At 41.5% G+C, this 12,896-nt stretch overlaps 1 protein-coding gene across 3 annotated transcripts in view; it reads left to right on the plus strand.

Annotated features, from left to right (window-relative positions):
* Window positions 1-12,896, plus strand: part of COL8A1 (collagen type VIII alpha 1 chain) — a 94,345-nt gene that overhangs the window by 56,198 nt on the left and 25,251 nt on the right. For all 3 annotated transcript variants that reach the window (XM_059816289.1, XM_059816306.1, XM_059816297.1), the window contains one exon: window positions 4,219-4,334. The gene's annotated coding sequence lies outside the window, so the exon portion shown is untranslated. The remainder of the gene's footprint in view (window positions 1-4,218; window positions 4,335-12,896) is intronic.

Raw genomic sequence — 12,896 nt, forward strand, 5'->3', positions numbered from 1 at the left:
TAGAAAATAACACAAACAATGAGTACAGCAGTGATTTTGCTACAGAGGCATTTGCAGCAATTGACCACATTCCTCTTTTCTCCCTCAAACAGCAGATTGAAATATTTTACTAAGTAGATCCAGTTCAATGCAAACCTCATTCCACAAAAGTCATTTGCATTTGGGCTGAACATTGAATCAGCAGGACTTAAGTATATGCTTAAAATAGAAGTTATATTTATACGACTACTTAAATTAACCAGGGGTCATGCTGTTTCTGTGTTAAGAGAGAGAATGCAGTGATTTTCTGCCTTTCTGCTTTTGCCTTTCTGCACTTGAATTGCAAACACAAAATGTTGGTTTCCACACCGGTTAATACCTGCAGGCAGCAGAGTGGGAGGGACAGGAGAGTGCATGCCACCTTACTATATTTGAAAATCTAGTACACAGAAAATAAATTCTTCCCTCTCCTTTCAGCTATAGCTTTGCACTAAGTAATTATTTAAAGCAGAGCAATGAAATGAAACTCTACCAATCAGGCAATCTAATGCTTAAGTTTCCTCTTAGGAATGGTTTCTCTCATTCTCCTCTCTTTCATATTCCCTCCCTCCCTTGCTTCTCCAGGAAGCCTTCTTGGGACTTATTTTCTCCATAACAAAAAAGACGGCCTTGTGTTCATGTTCCCCAACATTATGGCTTTAGACTTGAAACTTCAGACTTGAAACTTCTCCAAATAGTCCTAATATAAATATCAGAATCTCCGCATGATTGAATAACATGGGAGACAGGGATAGTATCAGTAGGAAATCTTCCAGGAGATTATTTTTTCAGGTTAAAAAAAAAATATTGCACCATTATAGGTTTTCAGTTCTGAAAGTAGTTAAGTGGAAGAATGCACATGAAGTGATCAGTCTCAGGACACGAAGAGCTGGATAATAATAATAATATTAGATGAGTTTTAAAGAGAACAACATCTCAAGAGTGGTCAAGAGTTCCTCTCAGAAAAATCAGTGAGAGCCTGCTGAGTGATTTACTGGAGCCAGAATTTGGCTTTGTATTGGTTACACTGTGTAGCAAAACCAAACTCTCAGCACTGGCCAAGGGCATCCTTGGAGCAGGCAGGGCCGGCTGGGGTGGCGGTGGTGGTGTGGGATGGGGAAAGGCATGTGAGAGGGAAAGGTGGGGACTGTGGCAGTGATGTTGTGGGGGCTTTTTGAGGACCGAGGGGACTGTGTGTGGGGAGGCTGTGAGGTGACCGGGCACTTTTTCTGCTCCTACAGTTGTCTCTTCTCCTTGGGACCACTTCTTTTCCTTCCTCCCCCTCCTCCCCAGAGGCAGGACACTCAGAGACCTTCCCTTCACTTCCACAATCTCCACCATCACCATCTACACATTTTCTGTACCTTCTTGATTGTCAAGGAGAGGTGGGTCCTGGTTTGGAAGGACAGGATCTAGGACAGGACCCGGGCAGAAAGCCAGAGAAATCCTGCTGGAGGTAGAAAGGGCAGATGTGATTGCTGCTGCTGCTGTACTGGGGCCCTCTGGTACACGCTGGCACTCCTTTACCCTCCCTCTAATCCCACAAAGGCAGTAACAGCAACATGGATGGTACAAACAGGAGGCAGGAATGAGCTGTTTGGCTGAAATGCCTAATCCCTCTCTCTTCAGGCACAGGCAAAGTAGCTTGCCATCCCCTTCAGCCTGGCAGCTCTCCATTTTGCTAACTGTTCAAAGCTACTTCTGACTGTGTGACTCTCCTTCAGCCACACAAGAAGCTGAGCCAAAGCCCCAAACCTAAACACCTGCAAGCTGCAGAGAACTTTGTATCCAGAGCTGAACTGTGGAGCCCAGAGCCGTCTCTAAAAGTGATGAATGGGTGTAGATGTGTTCTGAATTATTGACTCATTGTTTGAAGGAGAAGGCCTGTTTGGCAGGATAAACAATAAAAAGCTACTCTTCATAAAACTACGAAGCAAATGGCAATGAGGTTGTACATAATGCATTGGCAATTACTGCTCTCCAGGCTTTAGAGTCCTCTCAGGAAAGGTGCCAAATGCGCATTTCTTTGTACAGCTCAGATGAATTGGATGAAACCAGTTGCAAATAATCCACAGTACTTGGGCATTCTCTCCTATCGGTTCCTCAGGTGGCAGTGCCATCTGCTAAACTGCACCACAAACAGAACAGGGGGTCCGCTTGTGAGAGACAGAGGGAGTCAAGAGAAAATCACCACGGATTATCTAGCAAAGCAAGGGCGGATCGGGGGCCAGTGCTAGATCTGGTATTGCCAGAGAACTGAGCTGGCGATTGTTACAGAGACTTTTTAAAAGAAATTTGACGCCAGAGGCCAGAAAGCTTTGTCATCACTAATCTAATCCCTAATCTAAACTAAAGGGCCTGGAAAGCAGCCAGTTACTTTCTGCGAGGGCTCTGGGCTTTGTGAGGAAGGCACCCACCTGGCTGCCGTCATGCGGCAGCTCTCAGAGCCTGTGCTGGGGCTGGGTGGGCAGCTGGAGCCACCTGAAACGGAGAAACAGACTCCAGCCAGCGACCAGAAGCTCAAGGGCTGGTTGGCAGCAGTGTACTCCAGAGGTGTACACCTGGGCTGATGTTTTGAGATCTCCTCTTGGCAGAAAATGCTCCTCTGTCTACCAGATTCAAGCTTCTTTTGTGAAAATGTACTGCTTTGACCAAAATTTAATTAATTCTTTTGTCAGATTTGAAAAAGAAAGACCTTACGATAGCCCAGGTGTAGCATTCAGATGAAAGAGGGGGTAGCAGGCACGTTTCAAATGGGCTGGAGTAAATCTAAGGTAAAACAGTCAAGCTACCCACAGGTTTCCCTTGTGAAATCAGTACTCCTTTTTGGCTGTCCTCCCTCTCCAAAGGCTTCCTCCCTCTAAGGTTAGCATAGTCTGGCGGTGGCCGGGCCACCCAGGGCACAGCTCCCTGGGACCCACTGGGTCCTGGGGTACATGGCACTGCTGAAGCTCCGCTGTGCAGAGGTTAGGAGTCACTGCTCTAGAGTTTTCATTTTGCCCTGGCTGATAAAATGCTTAAAGTAAATGGAGAGATACCTTTGGGTGTGTTTGGCTCTCTGGAGTTACTCTGACTGCTGGGAAACCAGTGGCTCTGGAGAGTAAAAACACAGGCAAGGAAGATCTTAGGCCAAATACCTCAATTTTCAACCATCAAGCCAATCAGCACATGAAAAGCATCACCCTGCTTATCAAAGAGCTGTTTTTCTAGTAGTCCGTGGGTTCATGCGGGATGGACACTGAGCAGCAAAAGGAGCGTGTTGTCAGCAGCTGAGGGCAGGGGCTATGCAGAGAGGTGCTGGGCCCTCCCTAGCTCTGATCCAGCAAAGCACTCAAGGATGTGCTCACGCTCCAGCTGGAGCACAGGTCTCCAGAATTCACCACCTAGGACTTTATCACACTGAACTCTAAATATCTCAATGGCAGCTGAGCCCACCAAATCACAGACACTCTTCCCAGGCATGTCAGGGGGATTTGGGTCAGGCAAAGCACATATGACTTGGTAGCAGCTGCATGAGAGTGATTAGCCTATAAAATAGATAAGCATATTTTATATTTATATATGGCATTAGCATTTCCTGTGGCTCCCCTTGTTAGCATCCTCACATTATGAGTGCAGTCACACTTGGGGCTTTGTATGGCGGTTCTGAACACATCGTATCAATCAAGCCTCTTGGGAACTAATGACTTTATGTCACACATTGCATGAAAGGGTGTGTATGTACATTTTCATGGGGGCAACACATGTGGAAAAACATGAGATTAAGTAAAAGGTTTTCAGCTGTCCTTCAAACTCATAATTTTATACCTAGTAATCTGAAAAAGCTATGCAGTGTCTCTGCAGAAGGGTGGGAACAAGGCTCAAGGCACTTTTCTTGAAATCCAAACCCATATTTTGATTTACAGTGTAATTATTACAGGATTGCCAACAAAAATACCAAACATTAGGAGTTTTAGTCCATATTCAAACTGCTACATCAGTTTTCACAAGCATTGAGTAACTAAAAAGCCTACTCAAAGTGAATGAGTTGCCAGGTTTTCATACTTCTGAACAGTAGACCTTGAATAAGAAGCCTGAACATGGAGTTAAAAGACTATGTTAAGCCACTATGTTTGAAAATCTTGGCCAATATTCCTTAATATTTCTGCAAAAAAGGATAGTGTGTTCATACATTTCTTATAAGCTTTCTTTTCCCCCTAGGGAGCAACTTAAAATCAACAAAATAACAACGGGCCTAACACAATCAGGAAATCTAGGTCTCTTAAAGTGAAAAGCAAACAACCTGTCCTTCATCTGCCCTTTCCCGAAATCTAAATGTAAGTATACCCAGCTTTGAAATCCTAAATGAGTTATACATAATGCCAAAAACAAAGCGCAAAGGTTTAAAACTGAAGTTGTCTTAAAGCTATCACCTACACAGGATCTGGTAAGTTATTCAAGTGTTTGCTATACACCAAAGCTTTTGAATTTTGAGTAGAAATATATATGGTACATAAATTCTGTTTATCATCCTCAGCAGCAATTTTTTTCCTAGATAATTAAAGAAATCTACACTTTCAGTCATTCTCCATTGTTTAATAGGAGAGAACATGTAATTTTGGCATTTCATATTTGTTTACAGAATCTTGTTTCAAATGTATTTTTATTGTCAGGAAGGAGTAAGGACAGGTTTCATTAAAAAAGAAATGTCAAAAAATGTTATATCCTGGGAATAGAGTGAACCATGCTATTGATGTGCTTTTGATATCCAAAATGCATATGTACACGTGTCTGCTTCCATATGTATGCACATGTAAAAATAAGCAGCAGTAACATTCATTGGGAAATCCATGTTTAATACAATGTTTAGTTTAGCTCAATAATGGGAAGAATATGTTAAACATCATTCTGAGCCTTAATGGAAAAGTTTCTGACAACTAGACATTAGCTCATAGTATCCAGAGTCATTTATGCCTATGACTATTGTTTGTTATCAAGTGTGACTTTTGGAAGAAAAAATGCATTATTGCTTAACACGCTGCATTGCAGTAGTGTCCTGCACTCTGTTTTGGTTTCTAGATAGCTAATTAAAAGAATCCACATGTTAAGAATTAATCACGTAAATTCCTCAGACTTTTTGAACATCTTTTAAGGAGGATGAGCGCCGCATTCGATCGTGTTTCTCTCTTGCAGAGAAATCCTACACAATTTGTCTGAAATTAAACCAGCAGAGTCACATAAACATGACTCTACAAACACGCGGCTCTGGAGTGTCAGCCCTGGCAGAGACCCCGCTCTGTGAACCCACTGAACTTCTCCAGGCACCGGGGTGGACTGGCACAGCACCAGGGTATTAGCATCTCTGGCAGGGTCCACTGCTGGAGCTGTCCCTGGTAACCGTTTCACCCGGCATCGGCTGCTGTGACCCGCCCTACATCGCATGCTATAAAAGTATAACAAGAAAAAAAAAAAAAAGAAAGAAATTGTACAGCCCAAGGCTCCAGCCCACAAAATATTAATAGAGAATAAACCACTTTCCAGCTAGTATTTACATTCTCCCAGAGCATCCATAAGAAAGTTTTAGAGCCCAATCCACCAACCAATAAAACATCCATCCAAGAATGGCAGTGGACTTTGGTAACTTGGCGGCAAAGTTTCTACAGCAGTTGATGAAAAGACTGTATAAGAACACTGCTTTTTTTATTAGTAATTTCTTCAAACCTTTTGATAAAGATCTTCTGGTGTTATATAATAATATAGATCACTTTAAAAAAGTATCACGTGTTCAGTATTTTAGAGTCCTTTACCTACAGCAGGTGAAACAGTAATATGAGCTAATAAATATACTTACTAGACAGAAAAAAGCAATAGTTAAGCTAAGCGTTACAAATTAGCACCTGCTACTTTTCATGCGTGGCAAAAGTGCTTTGAGGAAAACAAACGCTGTCCTCAACAATTCACAGATATCAAGGAACAGAGAATTAAGGGAAAAAAAGCCTTTAAAAAGGGTTGAAAGTTCTGGAAAATGTTATTATTTCCTTTTTTTAAAAATCTATTCCAGTGAATAGAGAAGAATTTCAGCAAAACATTCAGATCTGGATAGAAATATCCCTCAAATTAAAATGGAAACAAAGCCCTTTATCTGTAGCAAGAATACAGAAAATTTTCAGACTTGAGCATCAACTGGCAGATAGACTTGAAAGGCATTTGAGTCCAATAGAAGTCCTGAGCTGCTACCAAAATCAACAGTCTAATTGTCTCAGCTGAAACTGGGGCTTAGCTTTTGGGTTTCCTGTAACTCAATCTTGCCACAAACAGCTCTGCTAAGTTTTTCCTCTAATAAAATAAAATACATCAAAATTAAGATAAATACAAGAGACAGTGAAGATGAGTATGTAGTTCCCAACATAAGGCAGGGAGCAGATGTTAGAGAAAACTCGTGAAGATATAAAAATAGTACTTGACAGTTCTAAATGGTTGATATGACAGTTCTTTAAAAATAAACAATGAAACATCTGAAAGTAATTGCTAGACTAAAGGATTTAAGTTTATTTTATTTAAGCAATAAGGTATTTAAAATATGTATTCAGAATGTCTAGCTTGCTTCAGATTGCTTTGGTTTTCTACACAGTGTGATGGTAGTTGCTACCCACCCAAATGTGGTATTTTAATAATATTTTTAAATTGAAAAATGACAATTGAAATGAAGAAAGCAAAACTATTCAGAATGCACAGTTTAACTTCAGACAGTTTCTAATCTGATCAGAAAGCAGAATGAAAAAAATGTATTGTGCTGAATTCAGAAGCACTTAGGTGATAAAGTTATACAATTTTATGTGGGTTTACTGAGGTCATATCTCAAAATCAAAAGAAAACCTAAGCGACTGAAAGTAATGTTTCGGTTTATACAGTCCAATATTCTTTCTGTCTCTCCTTTTTCCTGTTGAACTGCCTTTATGCCTCTCAGTGTATAAACTTCTTGAACATAGGTGTCTTCTCTGTCCTCAGTTTCCTCCTCATTTTCTCGTGCTTTATGTTCCTCCATTCAATCCCTGCTTATCTGATAATAAGGATTAGTTTACCAGTCTGCCTTTTCCCTGTCCAATTTAGGGAGGTGGAAGTATTGGATGATTTTTAGTGGAACTTAAACCTCAAATTACTCGATGTGTTTATGGAAACATTACCTTACATTTCCAGGACCATTGATTTTAAGCAGGAGTCAGTTGCTGGACTCCTTTAGTCACTCATGAAAACCTAGCTTCAGATTCCTCTCAGCAGCTCTGGATGGGAGGAAATTAAAGGGGAATTACAAAAGAAAAATCCTTTCCAAACATAGCAGCGTTATTCAATAGCTTAGAAATTTACTTCTCTTTTCCTGTTGGTGAATGTGGTTTCTTTAACTAATCCAAGCATTATTGTGAATAAACCCAGTGGTTGCTTTTGTCTGTGTTTTGAAGAAGAGGGGCTTGTTTAGGGCTTTAGTAGCGAGAATTGACACATAAAGCTCTCGTACAGAAGAACACAGTAAAAGAACAAAATGAACTTGCCTCCACAAATCATTAGAGCTGGGGATATTCCACGGACACCTCCTGCTTGCTGTTAGTAACCATGATGACAAGTTTATGACCCCAGGCTGTGCAAATCAGAGACCTGAAGGACCTGCTGCTCATTAAATTCTCTGCTTCTCTAGTCCCCTGCTCCCCAGACAACCTCACATGTGCACGCATGTACACAAGTATTTCTGGTCTTTGGCGACAAGTGCATTGGTAGTACTTTGACTGGTGATACGCAGTGACTGCCCCTTTGCATAGTGAGGAGAAGCAGGTAACTGAAGGTTGTTCAGGCTGAAAAGGTACTTCAAGCCAGTAGGCAGCAGATTTTTATACTGGTAACAGGAAGTTCATGGAAGACTAGAGCAATGTGCCTGTCTGATTTGGGAAACAGTTGTACCAAACAGGAAGTCTTTTTATGGGTTTTGCATTAAGCATAAATCCTCCTGTTGACATGCTGAAGCATACGGTTTATTAACAGATAGCTCATTAACAGCAACATATAGAGCATATAGCTGCAGTCATCACTTTGCAAATGTTTTCCACACATTTTCCATGGCTTCCACGTTCATGGAAAAGTAGCACTAAGTGAACAGTCATCTTTCAAAAGCCTCATTGACATAATTTATCAATGTAATGATTCTTTGTGAACTCACCGAGTTTCTTTAGGAAACACCAATGTATTTTCTATGCAGGAGTCTCTCTGGAAATGTTGCCTTTTAAGACAGTTTTCTAGACTCTAAAGAGTTCAGATGCAGAACTCTATTAATGCCTTTGTCTTGTGAAGTTCAGGAAATACTACCACATAACGAAATTAAATTTGAAATACAGTCAGAAGAATTACCCAGCTAATAATGATAGTTCAGCTAAAATATTTATATAATTCAACCTTCTATTTAGTTTCAAAGGAGTTCAATGTAGATGTTGGGTTTATTTAAGTAACAGGTTAAGGATATCCTTTTTCAACTGCAAAACTTATGCAAACACTGTCAAATATTACAGTTCATAGTAGTCTTGCATAGGAACAATTTCACAGAATCACAGAATGGCTGAGGTTGGAAGGCATCTCTGGAGATCATCTTGTCCAACCCCCCTGTTCAAGCAGGGACACCTAAACAGGTTGCACAGGACCATGTCCAAATGGCTTTTGAATTATCTCCAAGGATGGAGAGTCCACAACCTCCCTGGGCAACCTGTGCCAGTGCTCAGTCACTCTTACTTCTCTACTCACTCTACTCACTCTCACAACTTCTACTTTATACATCTTAAATTTCCCCTGTATTTGCTCACTGCAGCAGTCTAGCTCATGATTTACAAGGGATGGATGAATGTTGGAGCACGATGCTGAAATCAGGGATATTTTATTTGAGAAGCTGATGCAGTAGTTTACTGAATGCATTTTTGGACCATTTACTCTGTAGTCATCTGTGTATTCCTGGTGTAAATGGGAGATGGTGTAAATGGGGCCAGCTATGCAGCAGCATGGCATCGGTGCACAACATGGAAATGTGAGCCATGTCAGCTGATGGCAAAGCTAAGGCTTTCTGTAGAATACTTGCTTTGGGTGCAAACAGCGTATTTCATGCTACTTTGCTTGCATTACAGCTATTTTTAAGCAATCCACGGCATGGAGACTTAGTATTTTGAACCTGCAAAAGGTCTGGAATGTGCTTAGGTCCCCCCTCCCGTGCAGTGTTTGTGAAGCTGTCCCTCAACACATGACAAACTGGAAGGGCAAAGACAAGGCAACAGCGTGGAGCCTGTGCTGACAGTGTAAATAGAAAACTGAGTTTAGCGGACAAAGTTCACAGTTTGCAGTGAAAGGTCATAAGGATTTCAAGCATTTTTGGTATTTTGTCTCTGCTGTCTGCACAGTATCAAGCAAATAAAAAAACCCTGACAGACAGCTTCCAATTCTGTATACTTGGCATCCCTGCTCAGCCTGAAGGAACACGGGAAGCTCTGTGTTTGGCATTCTATGATTATTTGAGGACACGCCATCTTAAGAAAGCTTTAACACTTACTCAGACCCAACTTGCCTGGTATTTTTTCATGTGACATTTGATAAGCTAAAAGGCTTACCCAGCTTCAGTTAAGCCAAGTGGCCTGCAGTTTTCTTGCTGAAAATGCAGTATCAAATTTAGCATGATGAGGAAGAATCCTAAAATGTTAACTCTCAACAGGTTATGTTCCTCTTTTCCCAACCAATGTACACATTAAAATATCAAATACTTTATGAGAAATCTCTTACAGTCTTTAGTTGAACCAAAGGAGACTTGGAGAAGTCTGATTTTTTATTATAATTTTTGCCTGCAGTGAGTTCATTCCCTCCTCTGGCTATTATTATAACATCTCCTTTAGGAAAGGTTTAGCTCTGGCCTGTGAAACACTGACAACGACATTTTTATTTCCTAGACTCAACTAAATTTAAACCAAGTCAAGACTGTTTTCCTGGAGGTATGTAACCTCAGAAATCCAAAGAAAGAGTTTTATTACCTATGTACCTAAGAATTGAGTGCAACCACTGCTTTTTGTGAAATCACTACTTCCGATATTCAGGCCTGTACTGCTGAAGCAACAGAAGAGAAAAAAACCTTCTGTATTAATCTTGTCTTTAGGTGTGTCTCTCCTGGGCTTGTAATATTCAGAGGTATCTTAGGAGTGTGAATGGGATTAAATAGTAAAAATAGGACAGTAGGTGAGCCAGCTATTGGCTAAATTTTTTGCAAAGTGTATTCTTTTAATCTTCCAAATGAGCTTTTTCTTTGTGTTCCTAGCTTTGCAACCTCTGGTGTATCTCAGCATGATCATACATTGGGAGTTTGTTGTGCACGCTATGAGTGCCCAACACTCGATCCCATGTTGTGTCTATACGTGCTGAGAAGTGCCTGGTGGGGTTTTCCCTGTAACTCCCACTGGCATACCTGACAATGTCATGAGGGATCTATTTCCAATCTTAGATGCTTGGATACTTTGCACACCTTGTCCTTCAAGCTCAGGCAGAATACCTGTTCCAGCTGCTGTGCAACATATTCCTTCATACCCTTCTTGAGACAGATATTTTTGTATCTTGAGATAAAAACATGTTTTGTTGTTGGGTCCCTTCCTTTAATTTTCTTTGCTGTACCTGAAACCTGATGTCCATTCTACCTGGCTTAAAAGTATAGTAGTTACCTGCACAAGCATCCAGTGGTTGTGAAGAGCTGAAGACAGAAGGTCTCTCCAGACAATCCTCCTTTGACTTCCTTCTCTCCTCACTTTCTACCTAGATATGGATGATTCTGCTCTGAGGTTTAGTAGTGCTGAATGGAGCAGAATAGATGCCTGAACGTACATGTCACCTCCTCCTACCATGGTGAGGTGTGGAATACAAACACCATTTCACATGCAATTAAACCAAGGCAGTAATGAATATGATCCCTAAATGGGGGGTATAACTGCATAGGAACTGCAGACACACTCAAAATTCATTCCCTTTCTTCCCTAAATATAGAAAGATTAAGGGCTGGTGCTCACCATTTTCCACCCACCAGCAGAAAAATCTGCAGGTTTTGATGTGCTCAGAGCAAAGCACATTCCAACATGATACACTTCTAGGATAGCTAGAAAACAAAGTCCCTTGCCTTTTGACAAACAAGAGATAGTGTTTGAAAAACTAAACACAGACTGAAAGACGGGAGGCCAAAAAGGACTAAGAGGAAAGGTATTTGTTAGTGCTTAGTTTATATCATGTTTACCCTGGCCAATACCAGGAATACGCTGTTTGTAATGAGCTGTCTGTAGGTGATCAAAGTAACTGGGAGGTGAGAGGACCCTCCTCATTCAAAGACACAGGTGAACACTGTGTCTTGAGATTTTACCTTTACCAGAAAGAAATACCTTTATAATTTATCATGACACAGTAGTTCTGACTCGACAACAGTCTAACACAGCTGTGCCCCAGCCAACACGGGCCGTAGCACCTATATAAAGGGCAATTATGTGAACATGTTTGTGTTATTTTGCCTTTTTTTTAAAAAAAGGCAAGCAGAATGTTGGGCCTGTGTCTGTGCTTGAGTGGATGGCTCACGCCACCTACGGGGCAGCTTCAGCAGCGAGACGTGCCTGCTCTCCAGGGCTTCCCGTGAAAACCCGATACAGTTTCCATACTGATCAAAAATTGCTCCAACAGACATTTGAATTGACTGTAGTACCTGTCGGTATTTAAATATATATATATCGATAAGAAACACTTGATCTTCAGATGCACTGCTACAACATTCGACATTGTTTGGTTCATTTTATAAATATATTTGCTAACAATCCATTTCTTATCCTGGTTACAAATAAGGATACATAAACATCTAATTCTTTTTTGATTATTGCCACAAATTAAGTTATGTCAACTGTATCTGGAATTAGAAAAATTATACAAGATGGGTTTTAAATGTCAACCCCATTTTGTCTACCAAAGACTGCAGCAGGCAGTGAAACACTGGGATAAGCTGCCCAGGGAGGTGGTGGAGTCACCATCACTGGAGGTGTTCAAGGAACGTGTGGACGAGGTATTGTGGGACACGGTTTAGTGGACATGGTGGGGTTGGTTGATGGTTGGACTTGATGATCTTACAGGTCTTTTCCAACCGTAGTGATTCTGTGATTCTGTAATAAAACTCCAAACAAAGGTTAAAAAGCTAACATTGCTTCTAAGAGCTGACTATTCCTGAACTGCCCGATGCAGTGTTTGCATTAAGCCTAGATGAATACCAGTGCGTGGCTTTGGTGCTAAAGAGAAAAATGTCTTACATTATAGCTGTAGAAATAGCACCTTTTCCGTAGGAATAACAGTATTTCCTTTATACAACCATGCAAATGCCTGCCTTTCCACTGCTTTCAGAGGCTCATTTCAATCACCCATTTCAGCTCTTTTTTCACTTATTAGCACTACCTAGACATTAAGTCATAACGGGCGAGCTCCAAAAGCAGGGCACAGCCTGAGCAGCTCAGCCTGGAGGTGAGGCTACTGATGGTGGTAGGAGTGCCTCCCCCAGACCCCTAGCAGCAAAGGGCTAATCCACAGGGGCCGGGGCAGCCCTGGGACAGCAGGCCCCAGGCTGGCTTGCTCTGCCACCCTGGGAGAGGCTGGAGGTGGAGGAACCCGCAACTGAATGGATGAAGACACAAGGACTGCAGCATCCCTTCCCCACCCAGCTGGAGCACTGGAAACAGCCTGTGGCAGGAGGCCAGCGCACGCAAAAGACATGGCCTCCCCATGCATTTTACCCAAAGCATGCCCTGTTTTGTTTTCTTTCTTCCTTCAGCGAACTGGGCTGCTTACAGCATGACAAGGACTTACGTGATTAAAACTGA

The sequence above is a fragment of the Gavia stellata genome, chromosome 1 (assembly GCF_030936135.1).
Source record: "Gavia stellata isolate bGavSte3 chromosome 1, bGavSte3.hap2, whole genome shotgun sequence".
In the NCBI taxonomy this organism is placed as follows: domain Eukaryota; kingdom Metazoa; phylum Chordata; class Aves; order Gaviiformes; family Gaviidae; genus Gavia; species Gavia stellata.